Source organism: Hirundo rustica, chromosome 3 (genome assembly GCF_015227805.2).
Source record: "Hirundo rustica isolate bHirRus1 chromosome 3, bHirRus1.pri.v3, whole genome shotgun sequence".
NCBI classification, from domain to species: Eukaryota; Metazoa; Chordata; class Aves; order Passeriformes; family Hirundinidae; genus Hirundo; species Hirundo rustica.
Window position 1 is genome coordinate 69244824 of NC_053452.1, and position 23008 is coordinate 69267831.

Here is a 23008-nt window from a genome sequence, read left to right on the forward strand (position 1 = left end):
TGAAAATGTCTGATGGAGAAGCAGCATTTCAATGGACATTACTTCAAGATTTTAATGAATAAGCATTTTAAATTGAGGTTGGAGAAAAGAGAAAATAGTTTGGCATGAGGAGGAAGACTACACAGATGAAGGTGAGAGAAAAGAGTGTCATGGACCTAAACTTAAGGTATTTAGAAAAGTTGAGAGAATAAGAGGAGAGTATAAAGAACTGCTCCTATGTTATGTAAGTAAATTTAATTATTTTTCTGTGTAACTGGGAGAACGTCTGTCAGATTTTCTGGGTGATCCCTGAAGGCAAATATCAATACAGTCAAACCACGGTGGTGAGTACTAGAGAACAAGACTCGTGTGAGGAGGAGCCGCTGTGGGGACACGTGGACTTGACTCAAGCAGAGTGAGCACTCCAGCACTCTGCCACTGGGGCTGCAGGAACTCGCAGCAGCTTTGTGATCCTAAGGGAAGGGCAGGCACCCTAAAGGGGAAACCCAGGGCTTCTTTCTATGCTTCCCATGCAACTACCAGCACTTGACTCCTGGCTCCACACCTTGCTCCTCATCAGCTATGCTAGCTCAGAATCAGACTCTAAATGACATGCTGCTGAGCCAGTTTGTCTGCCCAGGCTTACAGCAGTTCTGTGGCTGCTGTGTGATATTGTTTTGGTCTGTTTTCATTGATTAGTTGATTACTTTCTATTTTGGCTCAAAAAAGAGCATCAATAGTGGGTTTTTTGTGTTTTGTTCTTGGGGGTTTTTATGTTGTTGTTTTTTGTGGGGTGTTTTTTGTTTTGTTTTGAGGTTTTTTCTTTCTTTCTTTCTTTCTTTCTTTATTTCTTTCTTTCTTTCTTTCTTTCTTTCTTTCTTTCTTTCTTTCTTTCTTTGTGCCATTCTGGTTTTCATTCAGAGCGAGAGCATTTGAATTTCAGAAAAAGATTATTTTATTCCCACTTTTTCAATTATAAAATCAAGAGCATTTCTTTCCTGTAGCTTTTGCAGAAACAAAAATATATGGTTGTTTGATTAGTTTCCAAGGTGCTTAAGGTCCCCAAGGAACCCCCATTGACTCGTGGGGAGGTAAGATTATGTATAAAGTCATAAAAAAGGCAAACAAGGCATGCAAAAATGCCCCTTTCCCTAGAGCCATGTGCTGGGATTCTGCTGAGGAGCCTGGAGTATTAAGACACCATTTGCAGTCCTGATAGTTTCCAAGCTGGAAGTTCACAAATCTGCTCTGCCCCCAGACTGTTCAGGGTTGATGCTCTGTTCTGCATGAACTGGTACCTGCTGCCTGCTGCTGGCCCAATGGCTGCAGCCTGAGCTCCTCAAAGTCTACAGGATCAGGATCCCAATCAGTGTTTCTGGAAAGGCATGATCAAACCTCTCCAACCAATATTCAGTTTTCATCCAACAGGAGGAAAATCAAGAGCTGGTTTTTCAATTGATCTATACATTTCTATTCTTGTGCTGATTATACCTTTTACAAGTTAAAGAAATGATGTAAAAAATCATTTTGCATAGAAGGATTAGGATGGAAACTAAAAATGAGCTACCTAGAAGCCTGAAAAACTTGTTTCCTTGTACATTTACAATCGGGTTTAAAATGAGAAGTGACACAAGTGACATCTTATTTTGGAATTCCCCATCTTCTCTGGATTCTTCATGTGAATTTGTGGAACAAACTCTGTTTGGTCCTGAAATGTAATGATCAAGAGTCACCTACACACTCACCCAGACAAGAAGTGAAACCCTTTTTGTTCTGAACACTCAGCTGTAGACATCTTGGTAAGAAACAAGTTTATATTTGATCTTGTAAAACTGTAATTTTATCAGGAAATCAAATTGTCAGGATGACATAATTCTCTGGTTAAATACTAGCATACTAAAATGAAATCCAGGGAGAAATGGGAGAAATGTAAATCTCATTTATTGAAAACTTCTGTTATAGTTCTCTCTGTTATTTCAACATACTTAATTAAGTTTCTCTCCCTCTGCATTTGTACTTTTTACATCTCTCCTGTTCTTGCTGAAGCCTAAACTGCAATTTCTTCAGTCCTAAGGCAAAAGAGCTTTCCAAGCCTAGGAGACGAGTGACAGGGAGATGTGCCAATCTGTCGGTATGGGAGCACCCAAGGTCACAGACGGGGCGCTGCTGGGGAGAGGACCTGAAGCTGGAGCATGTGGAGCTTTCAGTGGGCGTTGGAGGCGGATGCAACACCTTGAGAAATGCTGGGAGGATTTATGGCGTTGCTGAGAACCTGAAGGGAACAAAGCGTACAGGGAACTTTTCCAACCACCTGCCTGCGGAGCAGCGTGCCCCGTGACTGGAGGACAGGGCAGCCTGCACATCTTTGACCACAGTGCAAGACCGAAGCCCCAGCAAAGGTGATCGGCGGTGCTGTGGGGACAGCAGGTGCACCCCTGAAAGACAAACATCGTGGGGTTGACGCTCCTCCCAACACGGCTGGCTGAACACTCCACGATTAAATGTGGAAAAAGGAATAAACCCGTAACTCTGGAAAGCCTCCGCATATTTCATTACCGCCGTTACCTTATCACCCACTATTGCCAATTTCAAGAATTACGGAAAAAAAAAAAAAAAAACAAACATAATAGTAGAACAAGCCGTCATCTTTCACAAAGACGCCTAATCTCTTTAAGATTATTCTCCCATTCATCGGGTATGTTGAGACGCTCGGCTCACACCTCCCTCCTCCTCCTCCCGAGGCGCCCCAGCGGCGCGCGGAGCATCGGAAACCGCTCCGGCGCTGGCAGCTGCCGGTCGCGAATCCCGACACGGAGCGACCACTCCTCCCCTCCTTCCTTCTCCCTCCTCTTCGCTCCCGGTTCCCTTCCCTTCCCAGCCCGGGTCCGCCTCCGTCACGGCCGCGCCGAGCGCCCGGAGCGGCGGCCGCTGCCCGGAGGCGTCGGTGGGCGCTGCCCGCCCGCGGCCGCTCGCCCCGCCTCCCCCGCCGTCCGCCAATCAGAGCGGCGGCTGCTGCGGACGGCGCCTCGCCATTGGCCGCCGGCGCTGTCAGTCAGGGGCCGCCCCCGCGGAGGGGCGAGGCGGGCGGGGGGGCTGCCGGCTCCGGGCGGGCGAGCGGGGCCGGGCGGCGGCGGCGGCGCTGCGGTTGCGCCATCTGTCAGGAGCCCCGGTGGGAGGGAGCGCCCGAGCCGCGCTCGCCCGGGCGGAGCGGAGCGGAGGCGAGGCGGCAGCGGCAGCGCGGGCAGCCCGTGCGAGCTCATCCCTGCCCAGGCTGCGGCTGTGCCGCCGCACGGAGTCGCCGCCTCCGCGGCTCGGCGCAGCGCGTCTGCCCCGGGAAGAGGCAGCGGCGCCCGGAGCGGCGCCCCTCGCTGCGGGCGGGCGGGCGGGGGCAGCCGGCGGAGGAGCGGAGCGAGGAGGATGCGAGTGCGGCGGCGCCGCCCCGGCCCCGCGCTGCGCTGAACTGAGCCGAGCCGAGCCTAGCCGCCTCAGGTACCGGAGGGGCCGGAGCCCGCCCGGGGGAGCGGGGGCGGGGGGATGCACGCGTGGATGGATGGATGGATGCTGCGGCGGGTCTGTTTCCTTTGTGCGCCCGGGCGGTGATGGGGTGCGGGGGCTCCCGGCGAGGGGAGGCAGCCGCGCCTCTGCGGGTCTCCCCCACGCACGCACACGCGGACCCCGCGCCCTCCTCCCCCGCCGGGAGCCGCGGGAGCAGCGCGGGCAGGGCCGGGGGCAGCGCCCGTGACCGCCCGTGAGCGGCCCCTGCGTGCCCGGGGGTCGCCCGTGTCGGGGTCCCCCGCCCCCGCGGTCGCCGGCCGGGGAGAGGGGAGGGGGCGCAGCACAGGGACGTATTTGTTGTCGCCGAACTGCGAAAAAGGGGAGGGGGGGGAATAAATAAAAAGACCTTCTCTTCCTCTGAAATAAATCGTATAGGATTTGCGCGTCTGTGACAAAGGCCTCTTTCAGGGAAGAAAGAAGGGACGCACAAAATGCCCAAGGGTGGTAGGATGTGAAAAGAGGCTTGTTTCTTGTCTCTCCCCTAGAGCCTCTCTGTTCCTTCCCAGACGAGGCCGCTGATCTAGTGCCAGTTCCTTTTCAGCTACATTTTAGATTAGGGAGAGATACCAAACGCCACACCATGGGTGCCAGCGTTTTGCTGCGTCTGCAGAGCCACGGTGTACGTGTCGCCCGACCTCCTTAATAATGCTCGGTTTGGCCTCTGCTTCCTCGGGATCTCGCCTGGTTTCTGCTCTGAGTGGATTCTGCGTGTGCGTGAGCTCTGGGAGAGGGCTGGCCAGGAAAGGGGGTCACTTTGTGGAAACAAGACCCTGGTACCTTGGTCCGTTCAGCAGTGACGGGGAGGGCAGGGCTGAGTAGCTGCTGGAGGAGAAGGTTTGGGCTGAGTGGAAAGCAACCCTCTGCAGTTGCTCATCAATCACTCTGATATGCTCCGATTCTTAAAATGCTAAATAACGAGTGACCAGGGCGGACCGAGCTTTTGAAATGCATGCACAAGACTGGGAACGCCTTTGGGACCTTGTCATTTTCCTCCTTGTATACAACCTCCTTAACTCCCACATCCTTCCTTCCACCATCCTTGCAGCTGTAACACTTTTCAGGATCTCCTTCCCACACCCCTCTTTTTTTTTTTTTTTTTTTTTTTTTTTTTTTTTTTTTTTTTTTCTTTTCTTTTCTTTTTTTTTTTCCCCTCCTTTTTGTCTTGATGCCTTTTTAACTAGCGTTCTGGAAGCTGAGAACAGTTGCAGGTGAAGATCTGTTTGTTTATATGCTGGTTGGAGGAGGTGTTTTCATTAGAGTTGACTTGTCTGGTCTCCCATGAGGAGGAACAGTAAGCTAAAGGGACACTGTCAACTTGAAATCCAGAGAATGTGCATGATGAATGGAGAGCTGTGTCCAATATTACACCCACCGTTGAGCTCCCTGCTGGAGATCTGTGGATTTTATAAGCCTGTCTTCTGACTGTGTGGGTTGGTCATGCAGTGAAGGAGTAAAAACACACTTCAAACAAAGTTCTGTTAAGTGAACAAAGGAGTGCAGAGGAAAAATACCAGAGTGGGAAGGGAGGGAAGGCAACATTCTCCAACTTCTCAGTTACATCCATTGTAGCCACTGCTTGACACAGTGGGAAACTGCAGGGGCTATAGTTCATTTTTACAGTTGCACACTTACTTAGTATCAGTAAAGTGGAAACATTGTTAGCTTTGCCCCGGTGATTTAGGGGTTTTCAGCACCTTGATGTGTGTGCTCAGAAAACTGATAGCACTTGATGGATGTCAGTAGGTCAGTGTCTTCTCACAATATAAGAACAATTTTAAGAATGGTATCTCTTGTGAAAAAGACACCGGGTTCCTTCTTGAGCCCTTTTTACCCCATAAAGCTATAATTTTGATGAAAAAGAGAAAGAAAGGTTGCCTAATTAATGCTTTAGAAATTTGTATATGGTTGATAGTAGGCTGCAGATTTGTTGAAATGTTCAGATGCTTCTTAGAGGGTGCCTGTAAGCATCCTTCTCCACCTCCAACAAATTACTGCCTCATCTGCGTGGCTTGTCTTTGGCAAAAAAAACAATTTTTAATATGAAGTTGTCTGATGGTAGGCCACTGGCTGTGGTGTTTTGTGGTTTATGCTTCAGGCAGGTTGTTTCAGAAATACTGTGTTGCCTGGTGGTGAAAGACATAGTGGCATAAAATACCAGTTAAGTATAAAACTCTGAGTATAAAACTTCTCTGGAAATTATTTTGATGTTGAGTAAATACATGTGTTCAGTGAGGGGCAAATGACTTTGGCATATGGGCATGGCAGTCAATGTAAGCCAGAAATGAAAAAGGTAGTATAAAGAAGTTGGTTATTAATCATTTTATCAAGTGTCATTAAAAGTTAGGACCTAGTGATAAATTTCTAATTCATATGAGTAAGAAAAACATTGCTGAGGAACTAGTTATTTTTGACAGACTATAATAGGTTCCACAGTATCTTTATATGAAATACCTAAATAGTGTCAACTGAAATTCATGAGTGGAGTCTGATATGGTAGGGCCTTTGTGACCACTGGCCCTGTGGCTTAGCTGAATTAATCTGAATATACTAATCTGGACATGGTATCATCTGCGCTGATTTACAGTGTAATAAAATGGTGGCTAAAGTGAGTGAAAACTGTCCAGCACACTTGCGATGAGATCACACTGTAATATGGTACATCTACAATATCGTATGTTTAATTGCGTTAAGGAAAGTTTAGAGCTGTTGGCCATCTTATGCCAAATTACTTTTATTTAACCAGCACCTTCACTTTTCTGTCTCGCTGCATTACTGTGCTTTTACTTCAGGGAGAGAAAGAGTTGGAGGCATGTGTTTTCCCTTCATCCTTCTCTCTGGGGTGCACATTAATATTTGATTCAAACTTGTTCTGTAAAGTTCTGCTTAATTCAGTTTGGGCACTACTTTGAATGTATAATAATGGTGTTTGTTTGTGTCATGGACAGTGCTTTGTAATTTGCTTTATGGGCAAGTCTGCTGCTGGCAGTGTGTATTGTCAAAGTGACCTTCCTTTCAGAGGGAGAAAACCAGTAACTCCTGGCCCTCTCCCACCCCTGCAGCTCCCACAGAAGTGTCTTCACGAGTCGTTTTGACCCATTACTCCAGAAACAGGACTTGAACCGACAAATCTAGTTCACCCGAGCAGTCTCATTGAAATCCAGCAATTAAGGATTCCTTTGGTGACAAAAGGCCTGCAGATCTGTATTGTGCAAGTCAGCCATTTACTCGAGGCGAAACCCACAAAAGGGTTTGCGTGCCTCGGTGTGGAGCGCCCTGAGTTGTGATCCCTGTAGATGTCCCTCCCCTGAGCCGGGGATGTAGCTGCTTGCTGTGCTGAATCCATTGTGCACCTCAGAGCTGCCTTCCCAGCTGGGAAACGCTGCCAGGGCCACCCAAAGCAAAGGGCCTCAGAAGGAGGTGAAACTTCAGGGCTGCATCTGCCTGCCTGCCTGCCTGCTGTGTGTCTCACTTGGTACCGCGGTGGCTTTAACGTTAGCTATGAGAGTTTAAAAACCCTAACCTGCTTCTGGTAAGGTAGTAAGAAGTTATATATTAAAAAAAAAAAAAAAAAAAAAAAAAAGCCCCCAAAACAAACAAACAAACAAAACCCCAAACAAATAAAACCCATACAAAACAAACAAACACAACAACAACAAACACTCACCAAAACCCAGCTTTGCATTTCAGCAGATGATAAACATGCAGGTGTAGAAGAATTGGGATTTCTAGCATTTGCATCCTGTCATGGGTTTCGCCCTTAGTGCCTGACTTGCAGACAGAGAAATGACAGGTGCAGATGCAACATGAAAGGCTGAAGCTGTTTCGGTAGATGCGAGGAGCGTGTGACGCTCCTCCAGGAGCGAGCCCCGTTAGCGCTGTGCTCAAGGGCAGTCTCACTTGTTAGCTCAAGCAGGGCTTTGGTTTCGGGCAGGTAATCTGCCTCCCGGTTCGAGAGTGGTCAAGTTAAACCTGTCTGTAGGAAGTGTCCTTGAGCCCTGAAACTAGAAACAGGCCTGACCTTACAGGAATTGCAGCCAAGGAGAAGTGCCCTGTTGTTGTCCTTACCACTGGCTGCAGGAAAGCAATCACATTTTGTAGAGCTTTTTTGGAACTTCAGTTCACTTGGAAATGAAACAAAATTGAACAATATTACTACTTCTGCTGGGGGAGGTGAAAAATCATATTGCTTCAAGTCAATCAAAACATGATGCCTCATCTTGCTTCTGACTGTTTTAAATGGTAACTTGCTGTGAAAGTAAGGATTTCAGCTCAAAATAGTGCCACCTGTTCGGAGCAAAATAGAACCTTTGACACCTTGTCTTTTTACTGGTGTATAAAATCAGCAGCAGTTTTGCAGAGCTTTAAGGTGTGGACAGAACTAAATCATCTTGCAGAAAATGACTGTTGGATTTTTTTCTGACCAGCTCTATTCCTTGTATACCATGAATATGAATGTTTTTCATCTGAAAAAGCTATCAAAAAAGGTAGCCTGGCAGTATCAACTGTTTTGAATTAGATGGTCCAGGTTAAATCTTTTTTCCAAGAAGGAAGAGGACAGCAAATTAATTTTAAACTTACCCTTCCTAAAATGTAGCTCCTTTTTTTGCATCAAAGATCCCAGTTTGCATGGATCTACTGATGTTGGTTGTGATAAGGTGCTATGGGGAGAGGTTACCCCAAATTTTCCTGCCCAGCTTCTGATTCAGAAAAGTCTTGCACCTCTGAAAGTTGCCCCATCCACACTATAATTTTCTGAAATATCTGTGAGTAATAAGTTCTTCTTGCTTAAGGCAGAAACCTAAATGTTTAGAGCAAGTTCATTGGTGTTCATCATACTGAGATGTAGTTTAATGTAATAAACTCTACAAGGCAGCTGCAGTGTGAGAATGTTTTGATGAGAACAGGGAAGGTGACCCTTCAGTGCTTATTTGTTTTACTCTATTTTGGTGGATTTTTTAGGAGGCAACAATGACTGGAGGCCTTTTCTAGCCTAGGGAAGTTCTTTGTTCCGTCCTGCTTTAGGTTCCCTGTGGCTACAACCAGAAAGGAGGGATGTTGGGAAGAGGCTGTGAGTGACGTGTTCAGTGCTTTCAAGTACAAAGGATCCCAGTCAGAGCTCCTCAGAGGAGCCAGAGATACTTTTAATAGCATCAAATCCTGTGCTGAGGGAGAACTTAGTCTTCTCTCCCCGAAACAAAGGCACCATCCCCAACCAGTCCTGAAGAAAAATATTCTACCTCACATAGCTTACTTTGCTTCACAGCTCTTGGGGTGGCCTCTGGAAGATCATCTGCACATCCTCCAAGCTCCCTTGCAGTGGCTCTGGGAGGTCTAAAAGACAGGTTAGCATCTGAAGCTTTGGCTCTGTGAGGACAATCATAACCTGAAATTGAAACCTTACACTTCAGACAAAATGTCCCATCAGTACTGAAACTTCCAAAAATGCTTGGAAAATACTGTTTTATTCACTAAAGCATTGTTGCTCACAGTGGTGAATTTGGGAAGTGTTTTGAAGCTGAAAGTGATGGTAATGGCACCAGGGCAATGTATGAAGAAGAGAAGTAGCTGGGGTGGAGTGACATTGAACAGACTAAGGGAAGAGCTGGCTGAAGCAGGCAGAGGAAGCTGCCCTGGTGTGTGTGAGTGTGATTGAGGACATTTGCTTTCACAGAAAAGCAGTGTTTGGCACAACTTTAACATGAAAATAACTCTTGTTTTAGTGATTTTGGGAGGAGTAAGGAGGAAACCTCAAATGATTGGCTTGGCTTGTGTGAAATATCTTCTCTGTTTAAAATTGTCCTTTTCCTCTTGGCTCCAGTTTTCCTCTGTTAACAGATTTGACCAAAATAGTTCTCGAGCCCTTTTGGTATAGTCCAAGTTGAAAATATTTTTTCCAGATAATCTTAATCATGGCAGGTCTAAATTTGCTATATGAAGCTACACAGAGAAGTTAATCATACTTTGAGAATGAAGATTATTATTAAATGCCCATTCAGGTTTGTGCTTTTTTAAAGAAAACCTTTACCATTCCATGAGAGTTCTCTAATGACCAGTCTGGTGATTCCTAGCATCCTTTCTCTTTACAATTACTATTATTTTACTTGTTGAGGGTGAGGTTGGGTTTTTCATTTTGCTGGTTTTTAATGAATAAACTTTAACGTTAATTTGAAGGCCTTTTATTGTATTAATAAAGACCTTTCAACCTCTCTTGTTTTTGCACAACCTGTGTATGAAAGAGCACTTTGTGTAACGTTGATCTTTGACTTGCAGCTGTACCACTTAAAAAAATACAGCTCTGAAGGTCTTCCTGACATGACTTTGGAATATCATGTATTTCCTATCTTGGGTCCTGATAACAATGTACAGATAATTATGTTGGGTTTTTTATTCTTTTTTTACAAGTATGTTGGATTTTTTTCCCCTTTGTACCTGACCTTTAAACCACAAAATTGCTCTGGGGCTTATAGTTAAAGCTGATGCTCTTGTCCAGAATTGTCGAAGGGAATACAGGTGACCTTGTCCCTGATAAGTAACAGCTGTGTTAATTACCCAATGCAGCCTCGGCCCTGATGAGTCACAGCTGTATCCAATAAAGATAAGCGTGATAAAAGGGAGTGGGTTAGCTGGTGAGAGGGAATTACGAAGGAGGGGGAACCTTGAGGATGAGGGAATGAGAAGCTCATGAAGAAGGTGAGAGGAATCACTGCTGTGAGGTCAGTCTGGGTTTGCAGTTAGAGCCTGTTGTTGGGACCTGCAGCCACAGTCTAGCTCGGTAAAAGCCTGCAGTCAGAGTCTGCAAACTGATACATGCAGTCGTAGTTCAGCAGGAAATAACCTGCAGTCAGAGGCTGCAAGGGAAACCTACAGTAGGAGCTTGCTGCAGCCAGAGTGAAGAGCTGGAGTCAGGATGATTGAGCTGTAAAGAGGTTCCTTTACAGCTGTGATAAAGAAGAACTCTGAGTCTCAGTTCATTTCTACCCTCTCACAAGAGGGCTGCTGCGACACAGAGTAATTGAGAAGAATAGTTGTTTGTTAGTTCAGAAGTTCTTCAAGCCAGAAGCCACCACAGTGGACAATGAAAGTGCTGGGCATATGGCTTCATCCCATACCTGGTCATTTCTTAGGACTTAGCAGCAAAGACCAGCTCAAAGCCCTGTTTGGAAGACAGTGATGATTGTGTCCTCCAGCTAGCTGCTTTTATCCCAGGGACAGAGGGGGAGAGCAGGTGTAAGCGAAACAGACTCTCACACCCTTAAAAGAAAGGATGTTTGTTTGCTCTTGGGACTGTTTTTTCTTTGTGGGCACCCCCTCACTTGGCAGCTATGATATATTTTTTCCAAGAAAAAAGAGCATCTCTACAACTCAGCATGTAAACCTCTGTTGTCTGTGTAGGCAGTTAGACTGTTTCTTGTCTCCAACTCTGTGTAAATGCTTGTGTTTGTTCTTGGTGTTGAGGTTAATGGTGGAGAGCATTTATCGTGGTGAAGTTAATGACCTCTTGCATGTTTTTAGGACTCCCTGTGAACAGCTCCTCTTGCATGCTGTCACTGTATGCTAATAAATTTTGAATTACAGAAAAGGAGCCCATATCCAGCAAAATTTTTATCTAAATATGAGAAAAATGCCAATTTTGTTGCCTGTCTTCCTCCCTGGGAAGTAACTGAAAACTCCTAGATTTCCTTCTGGGGTTCAACTGTGAGATGGCCAACAGATTATGAAATTTTTGGATGTGCAGCATTTTAATTGGTGATCTCATCAAGAAATACTCTGTCCCATTTCGAAATTAATTGAAAATGTTTTGCTGGTTTCTCTCCCTTCAAGAAGGAATAAAACTATTTAAAACTAATCTTTTGAATAGCACAGTATCTGAAGTTATTCATAATTTTGATTTACTGTCTTTCGCTAAATATGCAGGCCTTTCTTTCCAAATATTAGATTCTCCAGGTATCTTTGAATGGTCAGTGATTTTTATATTCATGAGACCTCATACTTGGGACTTGTGAAGAGAAATAACTGTTGGATTTTTTTTTTTTTTAATATCCCTTCTATTTTATTCAGAAGGGCTGAGGCAAACCACCCCTAAAAGGAGGAAAAAAGTGTTAATGAAACCCATTGTATCAGCTGTATTCACTGCTGAAAAACTTTGTAAGCCTATCAGCCTACAGCTGGGATAAGATCAGCGTGCAGGAACTGACAAGCTGAAGAGCCAGATTTGACTCTCAGTGTAGCAGGCTGTATGCTCTTAAAAAAACCCCACACATAGCATTGGCTTTAATTTCTTTTGGACACCTCTCTAGGAGTTTCTCTTTTATAGGAAAAGTAGCGAGTTCGAAAACTTGACCGAGAAGAGAGCTGCTAAATGTTGTGACCTTGTGGAAGAAACATCCCCTACATTTGAAGGTCGGAAGTGACCTTTTGTGCCCTTGTGGAGGTAGAAGACAAGCATTGACTGCCTTTCTTGCTTAGGGCAGCATTACTGGCATGTCTAAAAACTGCAGAACTCCTTGTCCTAATGTTCAAGTGGGGCTGCCAAAAAGGAACAAATAGGGCTGCAGATAAAAGTGTGCAGGGAAGACTGTGTCCCTTTTCCTCCTCTCTCCTCAGTCATGGCAGGCACGGTGGGGAGACCATAGCTTTACACTGCTTGATGACTCGACATTCACACCAATTTGCTGCTGGTCCTGTAAAAGGTTAAAAAAAATTCTTTCATTTATAGTTTTTGTTTGTTTGTTTGTTTTTTAACCGCTGACCATCAGTATGATTCAGTGACTTCTTTAAGGGTGAGGTAACCTTGTCTCTGTTCTTGCTTAAGTTTTCAGTAAATCTTAATTCAAAATCATGAAGTTATGTTGTTTGGGGTTGGGGGATTTTTTTTTTTCCTCCCCATGCAATAGAGTTGGCAGTTAGTTAGTTCTGCTTTATGATGCTGAGTGTATAGATGTAGGTGTTAAAACGAGTCAGCCTAATCTTGCTTTTGTGGTCAACTCCTCCATGACTTGCCATGTAAGTTTGTGTCTTGCAGAAGGTATCTGTCATCCGGTAGAGCTAGTGTGGTGCGGCAGGACTGTGGTGAGAGCAGTTTGGGCCTGCACGGCTCAGCACTGCTTCGGTCTTACTTCCTTGGGTAGAGCAAGTCTGGAACCCAAGATACGTCCGCGCGGCGCTAAGCCAAGGTGGGCAGAGGAGCTCGCATTTGAGATTCAGGAGAGCCCCAGGAGCCCAGAGGAATGCTATGCTCTTGTGCCTGCACTGCTTCCAGGACCGCTGTGATGTGTTTATGGTTGCTGTGAGTGTATCTGTGGGGCAATGTGTGGTGTTGTATAGGCTGGACTTTACTTCTTGACACAAAAAAGAAGAGACAGCAGAGCTGTGACCAGAAAGAGTGGATTAACTAGATGAATGTTCACTTTCATAGCATCAGACTATTCAAATTAGCTTTTTAAAAAGTTGTTGCTAAATGTCATATTCTTTACTATTATTGTTACTATTTTCTTTTTTTTACATTATCTGGCCCACAAAAGAAGAGTGATTATGTTCCATAGGAGCTTCATCTTGAACTGCTACCTGCAAACTTTAACGTGACACAGTGCTATGATAGTATGCAATGGTGCTGTGATAGTATGCAACATTTATTTTCAATCTACCTTGTTTAAAGAAGGATGCATTCAAATTGTATCACCGTTAGGAACTGGAGAGTAATTCTTGATGAGTGAGGTCTTACCAAAGTAAACTAGAGCACACAGCTTGTGGTTCAAGTTTAATTTTGAAGTTTTAATACATATCTGTGGATTTCTTAATGCCACTGGACTTCTGTTGACGTTCTATTCGAAAAGTGAAATATCACAAAAATATTAAGAAAATGCAGGTGTAAGCAACTCTGCAAGGAGAATAAAATCTATTTGCTGATAATGTAGGTACCCTAAACTGCGATAAGAATTTCTTCTGTAATCAGCAGTATGTTACCGCTGTGAGGTATAGCTTCTGAGAAAATATCTTGAAAATGGCAGTCAGACCACGTCATGTAGATTTACATAGTGATTGTTGGTATGGGAACTTGCAAAACCTTTTAAAGTGTGACAAGTATGTAGCTTTGGATTCTTTCACATCATATTTTAAGAAGGGGATGCAGGAAAATGGGGAGAAATTCCTAATGTTGTTTAAAGGAACTATCACATATGGGTTTTTTACCCAAACATATTGTAAAATTAATTTTCTGTACCTGATCTCTCTCTAGAGCTAATGGATTTCTTTCTATTAGTACTAGTTCATTAGTTCTAGAAGTTCATTAGTTTTTCTGCTAAACTACTTTTTAATAGTTTTTCTTACATCTCTGAGGTGAGCTGTAGGTTTGAAGGAAATAATCTCCCCGAACACAATAGGGATAATTTAAAGCCAGGACCTCATCCAGGCAGGTTTTGCATATCTCCCAGGACAGACTGAACCAACCCAGCTCTGAAGCTTGTCTTCATATGTCAAGTGCTGCAGCAGCTTTATGGACATCTACTGGACTCACTCCAGTATGTCAGTCTTTCTTTTCCCAGGACTCCCAAACCAGATCAAGTACTCCAGATGTGGTCTCTCAAATGCTGCACAGAGAGGAATAATTACTTTGTTCCACCTGTCGACTAATTAAATTGCTTATTTGGTGCCAGGTCTTCAGTTGCTGCCAGTTATCTTAATTTTCCTCATGCTGGAGCTAGGGGAAGCTCTCCTTTACAGGGGAGTATTTGTAGGTTCTGTCACCTCAAAAAAAGAGCTGGACCAGTGATGGTTCTTTGCTGAAGTTTCATGAAGGAGGTGAGCAATCCAGTGTTTGTGTACAGAAAACTGGAAAGGTTTTCAATTTCCTTCTAGTGAATTTTTTTGCACCAGTCCTTCATGCCTCATTATGCAGTATAACCTGAAGCAGCGAGATCACATGTTTTGGTAAAACAGTGAAGAAAATGCCTAGTAAACAGCATTTGCAAAGAGATGCATTGTGTGTATTCTGTTTGTTTTCCTGGCAGTACTTTGGCTATTAGCTAAGTTACCCACTTTAAATTTAATGTTTGGTAGCAAATAATGAGGATTGAAGTAAGAGTTGTGCCAGCCGGTGAGCCTCATAGGAGTTGTGGGACAAAAACTTCTGCTTAAAATTTTATACCCAGAAGGTGTTTTCTTCTCCATTATATTTCTAAGGCCCTGTCATTGTGAATGGGCTGTTATAGGTGACTGATGTACTACATGATTTGCTGTAGTTTGTGTTTTTTAATGTCTAATCTTCCTACAGTATTTATTTTTTTCCAAACACAAGCAAAATGAAAATTTCATGATTAGTGGTTTAAGTACTGACGTTAATTTGCCTGAAAAAGCACAGAACAACCAGAGTACAAGATGAGCCCCCCCAACCATCAGCAAACGTGCACATGGGACTTACCCTGCTGTTGTTGCTGCTTCTAAGAGTGTGTGGCTCCCACCACCTAGCTCAGAGGTCAGGTGTGGGACACCATCTGAAGGTGCAGGTGCCTGCATGTACCTGCTTTAATGTGCAATATATTAACGTTTAGTGTAGGAAATTCTGGCTCACAAGTAGCTGTGGCAAGGTAAGTGTCTGAGGTGTTGAATGCAGGCTGTGTGCTGCCTGACTGACTGGTGGTCAGGGAGGTGGCTGGGCCGAGCGCTTGCTGTGCCTGAAGGACCTGGGTATCTGTTCTATCAAAGAAAAAGGAAGCCTTAACAGCCCACTGTAAAAGGAAGTGGTATAGAGGTTTGAGCTGGGGATGGTCACCAAGGGAGGGGAAATGTTAGGCTGCTTTTTTTTTTTTTTTTTTTTTTTTTTTTTTAATTTAACCTTTAGTATTCCTGCAGAGAAGTTGTTCAAAGTCTCCCTTCCTACTCTGGCTGTTGCTACCACTGTTTTCCTCCTCTGATTTTTCTTTGGGTGTTCTAGTTCTGTAGCACTGGCTGTGGCTTCCAGAAGCTCTTTCAGTGGTCCCTCTTTTAGCTGCTCTGTTCCCATAACCTTGCTTACAGCAATCCTGTCTTCGTGTTTGCTTACCTTGATCTTCTCCACTGCTCACCTTCCTTGCCTTGCCTGCAAATCCTCTCATCTCCCAACACAAATGAGCTGTTTATCCTTGAGCTAATGGGTGTTCACAATGCTCTGATCATAATGTTGCAGAACTGCTTATATTCATGGTGATTAAAAAATAAAAAGGCGGATTACTTTTTTGCCCAGCCCCAGAAAATTAGTTGTAATTTTTCAGTCAGTACAGTTACCATTGTAGTTTGTTTGCAGCTCAGAGTAAGCAAGATGCCCCTCCTGGTATGGAACCAACCCTTGGGTTACACAGCTCATTTGGGTTACCGAGGCATTGTTACTTAAGAGAAGGACTTTGTGCAAGAGATTTTTTGAGGTGGAGGCTTACTACTAATCTGATCACTGGTTTGCGTGGACAAATGGGGAGTTCTGCCCATTCACAGTAATTAATGGGCACACACCCCCTGACCCCTTGGGGACACAGACCTTCCCCAGGTACTATTGACCGTGCTGGTGAACAGCTCTTGCCATAGCTGCTCAGGTGAGATGCACCAACTCAGGAGGGTGTATGCTTTTATTCAATCAGAATCTAGGGTCATTTGGTCCAGTACTTAAGTTTTTGTGGGGGAGAGAGTGAGAGTTGAAAGCATTCAGAATTTTTGTTCCAGTTTTGATTTAAGTCATGTGAAGAGCTCACAGCCTTTCTGGTGTTTGGTTGCAGCTTGAGTAAAATAGTTCCAATGGGAAGATGAGGGGGATGTGTTTCAACACACATTTAATATTAAAATTAGGTTATTGTCAATAAGATAGAAAAGTCACAAAAACTCCTTTTCTGTAGGGTGTGATGTGTATTATCTTGGTAGAAACTTTGGGACGTGAGGCGACAAGCAGCACTGAGTGCAGGAGATTAGTACCTACTCCAGAAAATGCCAACATCTTCAGTCTTCTGCATCCTGACCCTGAGTAAAATTTGGATGGTGGCAAGACTGGAAAGCCAGTATTACCAATCTCAAATATTTAAATACTTGAGTGGTTTTGGAGGAGAGGAAGAAGGGGTGGGAGTTTAGAGCTAGAGATAATACGTGTTCATTTGGCCACTGAGGTCCAAGGTAGTGTGGTGGCTGCTGCTGCTGAATATCTCAAAGGTGACTATTTTTTTCTTATGGAATAAATGTGTGTACTTGTCAACACCTTCTAATTAAATCTAACACATTCAAATTATGTTGGAGGTCTGCTCCACCAGTGTGACTCAAGTATTTTTAATATATATACTTTGATTGCTTTGTCTGGAAGGCTAGTTGGTAGAGTTGATTTGTAGATGATCTATGCTGTTTTGAAATTGCTGATGCATAAATGGGTGTAGTAGAGGCTGATCCTAAAAATATTCTCAATTTTCTTATGTTAATGTTGGCAGATGTTTCTAAGCAATACACTGACTTCTTTGTATATTGTTTTTAATCTCTTTGGAAAAAAAAAATTAAAAGGAGTGGTAAGAGCTGGAGCATTTCTCAGTATGAGGCTTTTAACACTATTTTCTCTTCCCCATTTTGCAATAATTATAGCATTACCAGTGCTGTCCAAACAGACAAGCCCACTGACTCCCTGTGCCCTCACCCCTTCTACCCCAGCCAAACCATCCTGAAGATACAGATGCCCTCCAGGATAACTGACCTTGGCTGCCTGTGTGCAATGTGTGTATGAGCCAAAATTGTCAGAAACGGTCCTTTCATGTTATAGATGTGAGTCAGATTTTTTTTTTTTCTCATCTTCTTGTGACTTTATTCTCTGACAAGCATGTGGTGGCTTACCGCTTGAAAAGTGCTGCCTTGGGGTTTGACCCAGAGCACATCATATATTGAGTGCTGTTTTAAGGTGGCTTCTTATTCCCTCTGGTTCTTTGGTGTAGGAATTTCCAATGTCATTTTGTCAAGAGTTACTTTTTAGAAACTTGAAAGAGCAGTTGGCCCATATGCTGAAGAGGCAAAGTAAGGCATACAATGTATGCAAAAGGCTAGGGAGGATTTCAAGTCACTTTATCTCTGAATCATGATTTTGCAGACTATCCTTGCTGATGTGCTTAAATCTGAGTACATGCCACCTGCTTGGACTAGCGGTGTAGTATGTCCCATTGTCTGTATATGTAGCTAACTGATTTTGGATGGTTTTGGGGGAGTGGAAGAACATGTTGAAGACATCCCACCCCTTTTTGACTCAAAGGGAGAGAGACCTGGATGATGATTTTTATTAATTAGCAGTGGCTGGACCCTGAAAAAAGCAGCATAAACCTTCTTGGCAGTAGTTTTATTGTGTTTTCAGGGCATTGGTTTTTTGGTGTGTGGTTTTTTTTTTTTTTTTCTTTCCTGATGTTCACAAGAATCTGCTAACCTAATTTTGGTATTCCTTCGAGAGCTCATTTGTGCTGAGTTGCCAGAGTTCCTCAAATAAATTGTGAGTTCCTTGTTAGCACCTATACCTTGGGTTCCTTTGCTTCTGTTTTTAATACCAGAGGTTGTTTTGTTTTGGTTTTGTTTGTTTGTGGGGTTTTTTGCCTGTGTACAAATTTGCATTCTTTAAGAGAAATATTTTTCAAGCAAACTAAGAGTAATATGAAGTATAAGAAATTCTTTGGGTTTATATAGTGAATATTTGAAGATTCATGCCACTTTTACGGCTTTCTGAAACTGTACCTTTGGACCCCTGTCCCTGTAGTGTGAGGGACCACACAGTACAGTTGCCTGTGTATTGCAAAATTTAAAAAGTATTAAGGAGTACAGTGAAGTTTTTAATCTTGAAAAGAAATAAATGTTCAAGGCATGGATTTTTGTGTATTTTGTTTCTTGTAGGCACAAACCTTAAGCAGTTTGTTCACTTGTCTCTCAGACTTGGAGTCTTTTGATGTCTCAGATTAAATTTGAAGATGACTGAATTATATTCATGACCAATGTCTTTCAGAAGAGGCAGATGTGTAGAGGAGACACTGCCTTTAACCTCCCTGAAGTAACTGAGTGTTTGTGAATGTCAAACACCTGGATGCTGCCAAACCAAGTCAGCATGTGTGTTTTGCCTGACTAGCCATGGCTCTTCTCTCACCTTTCCAGGGTGGTGGGAGACATGAAGTGAAAGGGAAGGCTCAATCATACAATTAACTAGGAAGTAAAGGGGAGAACAGGAGGATGCTTTAGTAAGAAACAGAGCTTTGTTGGCCCAGTGATTACACCTTGATATTTAAATTCAGTGACCCTTATTTCTAGGAAGTTCAAAGTGTAGCTGCTTGATAACCAAAGTAACTTCTTTTTTTTCCCATTTTTTTTCAATGCTGACTCTTTATCAGTAGACTTATTTATCAGGCTTTTATACAGCAAATGTAACTCAAGCCACTTGAACTCACAATGCTCAATAGAGGACCTGAAAGCCTGATAGCCAGTTTGCCTTCTAGGCATACCCAGCAATCTCCCAGACTTGCTCTACCAGCCAGTCATGGCATTTTAGTGACATGACTTGGCTGCGTCTGCATCTCAGTGCCGTTCCTTCTCAAGTTTGTTGGAAAAATGGTCGACTGGTGTGTAACCAGAAATAATGCCTTACTATATTTAAATTCACATGGGTAGTACCTGGAATGTGTAATTTTAAGTCTCTTCTTTCTAGGAGTAGGGATTTTTATGTCCCAAAAAATATGTTTCATGTGTATCCCTTTTGTTCTCCAGAAGTTTAGGAACTATCTGTGTGATCTCTTTAAGATCTTGCTGCTTTGAATTCAGTGACAATTATGGAAACTACTTGGTATAAGAAAATTTTGGAGGAAGAATTAAGCAGAAAGGGGAGCAGACAAAACTTGTAGTTCTGTTTGCAAGCTGAGGTTTCTATGTCTGTGCTTTAGTCTAGAAGTTTTGGCTAGGGCCAGCCCTTTCCTCTGGGAGTATCATGCTCTGACATTTCATATTTGTTCTGCATTTTCAGAACAACAACAAAATTGCCAGCCAACATGCTGGGGTTTTTTTTTTCTTCTTCAGCTTTTACTGGAATTGAGATAAATTCATCCTCTAGAGAAAAAGGAGGAAGGGGAGAGGAAGAAATATATTGCTGCAATATTAGGTGCTGAGAAACTTGGTGTTTCTTGAGACTTCCTGTTAAGCATTGAATGGTTTGTCAGTTTTGTTAACCATCTCTTACTCTCTCTGTGAGTAAGCATCCTGCATTAGTTCTTGAGTAAAGTGGACAAATTGTGCCACCTTGGCTTAAATGGATATTATCCTTCAAACTGATGCAGTAAAAAGCATTTAGCTGAACATGTGTGAGTAAATCTAATAGATTTATTCAAGACTGGAGAGCTTTGGGGGTTTTTTTGCTTGGTTTGGCTTTTTATGTGTTATTGGTCTGGGGCTTGCCCTTCTGCTGGATCCTGCTACCTCATAGGCATGATGAGGTCTGAGTTGGGCACTTACTAGTTACTCTGGATTACATGGTTTGCGTTGGGTTTACCCTCCTGCAGGCTGCTCACCCCTAGGCAGCTTGCTTGGGCTGGGTGTTGGCCTTGTTCTTGTGAAAAGGATTAAAAGGGGGGAGAGGGTAAGTGTCTGTCCATCTGTCCACACTGCTGTCAGCAGAGTACCTGGGCTGGAGGTTAGTGCAAAGGCATCCTACAATTGGGCTGGCTGAGCTGCAGTTACTTAGTGTGGATCCTTACCGTGGAGTCAATGACACCCTGAACCTCCAGAAGGTTTAACAGGCTACTCACATCCCGTACAATGCTTCCTTTTTATCCTGATGAACTTCCCCTAAATTACTATGACTAGAAGACTAGAAGAAAAATATAATGCACATAGTAATTTGTTTTTATGGTCTTCTCTGTTATATATTTGAGGGGTCTGCTAATAGACATTCAGAACAGATTATTTCCCAGTTACTTCAGAGAGTTAGAAGTCTGCTGTTGCAATAGTTCTGTTGCCTTTTGAAAGGGACCTTCTATGGTCCTCATAGAGGAGTGTGGAGTGTTTGGAGATGTGTACCTCCTAAGGTATTGCCAGTACTTCTATACTAATAACCTACTGCTTCTCTAAGGCAAATTGGTTTTTTAAGTACAGAAGAACAGCCTTGAGTTGCCAGTGCAGTTGCAAGTAATTGCCCAGCGCTTTCCAGCTACTGTCAGAGCATGTACATCAGCAACGTTCAGTAATGGGTGCTAAGTGGGAGGAGTGCCTACCCATAACCTCTGCCAAGTATCTCTCATGGCTTTTTGCAGTGTCTGTATCCAGAACTGACATAACATGTATGTATTTACATCAGCATTGACTCAGGCTGCGTCTTAAACCGCAAAGCATGCAGGCATGTTGAAATAAGGGTGGGCAGATGCCAGCCGAGGTTTTGTGAATCTCACTTTTCTGAGAACAGCTTCTGAGAGTGACAAAAAACTGTGCATGGTTGAAATTTAGGATGTGCAGGATTCTTAAATCATTCCAGTCCTAATGGCACAAGTTAGGATACAGTGAACACAGGTCACTACGGATTTCCAGAGAGTTCAAGGGAAGAGCATCTCCAACTGCTCTCTCCACCCTTTGGTTATTGGAGAGATTTTAATAACTAGCTGTATTTCATCAGTATATTATCATCAGTATTTGCACAAAGCATCTCTGTTATCTTCAGTGTACTCAGAGAAATGGTGGGCCAAAAGGGAACAGGTCCTGGAAGCTTATCTGTTCCTGCCTGCATTTCTTGTGCAAGTGAAATGCACTGTCACTTTGTAAAAGCCTTATTCATCTTTCAAGGCTGCTCATGTGCTCCTTTCCCATTCTCTCTCCTTTTTAATCATCCTGACTATTCCTCTAGCCTCTCTTCTTTTCTCGGCCGGAAAACATATGACTTTGAAGCAAGTTGAGCAAGAAGTCATGGATTACAGAGTCTATGTCTAATCTGAAGGTAATTGAATTGAAGCTTTGAGGGCTTGGGCTCTTCCTTCTGCAGGTAGCAACAACCCATGAAATCTGTTGATAAATTAAGTGATGTGTACCCCTTGTCCTCTCCCTTGATTGTGGTCAACCCAGGAGTAAAAACAGCATGAAGGTTCCCATTTCTCCCTGAGCTTAACAAGGAGAGACTGTGCATCAGCCTGCTGATTAATCACACGCACTCATGTGATGAGAACTTCTCAGGGGATGGGAAACGTTTGCTTTTAACAATCTTAAAATAGTCTTGTTTCAAAGGACGTTTCCTTGTTTTTTGTTTTTTTTCCTTTACTTTTCCTGATGTCAAGGATGCTTAAGTGCTTGTAGTATCATCGTTTTAGTTGCCTGATGTGATCCTGGATTTTTCAGCTGAGAAGATCCCTGTTTACTTTAGTGCCCTGTGGAGCAGACCAAGGCAGTAGCAGGAGAGATTGTCTCCTGCTGAATCACAGCTTCACCTGTTGCAGGAGCTGGGAGGTGCCCTGTGAAAGCAGTAGGGAAGTTTGTAGGAAGGAAAAGGCAAGAACCTGCCAGGCATCTGTGAAAGAGGCTCCACTTAAGCACACTTTGTTAAGAGAAGTGACTTATTTTGCTGCATAGCAATCTAATAAACTCTGGGTTGGCTGGCAAAGTGTCAAGTTAGTGCAACTGCAGAGGACATCAATGGACTCATTGCTGTGGATGTACTTGAATAGTCAGGCCTTGGTTCTCTCAAACTGGGCACCTAAATAAAGAACTTTGGAGTTTATCTTGTCTCTTTCATCAAGTACCAATAATATGCCTGGTGTCTTAGGATGCTATAAAAAAAAATGCGTGCTTTGTGAGGGAGAACTCGTGTGCTGAGCAGTGCAGGGGCCCATAAGTGAGTTGGTTGTGTTGCTGGAGCAAGCTGAGAAGTTCATTCTGTAAAATGACAGTGAATGTCAAAAGGAGAAAAAAAAGTATTAAATGTCCACATTGAATAAGCACCAGCCATTTCAGGCACTGAGGGGGAGACTGTTCTTATGGGAAGCTTTCTATGTGACCATGTAATTAAGAGCTTCATCACAGTGAGGTCATGGGCAAGCTGGGGAGGGCAGGCAAATGTGTGTGTGGCACAACCAGTAACAGCTCTGGGAAGTCTGGGGTTTGGGTGCATAACTTCATACATAGCCTTATTATTTTTGTCATGCCAACATGTGTAATTGGTCTTTTAACATGAATCTGCAGTGAGATGGGGGGGGGGGGGCAAAAGCTGAAGTGTGGGGCTCTCTGTTGTTCAGGTATGAAGCAGCACACTCAATAACCAGAGAGGTCTCACTGCACACTGGTGTTGCAAGTCAGCACACGTAAACCACGCTAATTTGCTGTTGGCTGCAGTGCTTGTGGCAAAGATGACAAACCAGCCTTTGTGTGAGCGAGAAACCAGCGAGACCCGATGCAGGATGGAAATTTGGTGCTGTTGGGACAGTAGGCGTTCCCAGGCTCCTCATCTCTGCCTTCCTGTGGGTGAGAGGGTGTTGCACACGTGTGTGTG

The 23008-nt window shown here is 43.8% G+C and overlaps 1 protein-coding gene across 3 annotated transcripts in view; it reads left to right on the plus strand.

Annotated features, from left to right (window-relative positions):
* Positions 1–3361: 3361 nt before the first annotated feature.
* FYN (FYN proto-oncogene, Src family tyrosine kinase) overlaps positions 3362–23008 on the plus strand; it is a 139753-nt gene continuing 120106 nt past the window's right edge. For all 3 annotated transcript variants that reach the window (XM_040057423.2, XM_040057426.2, XM_040057425.2), the window contains exon 1: positions 3362–3468. The gene's annotated coding sequence lies outside the window, so the exon portion shown is untranslated. The remainder of the gene's footprint in view (positions 3469–23008) is intronic.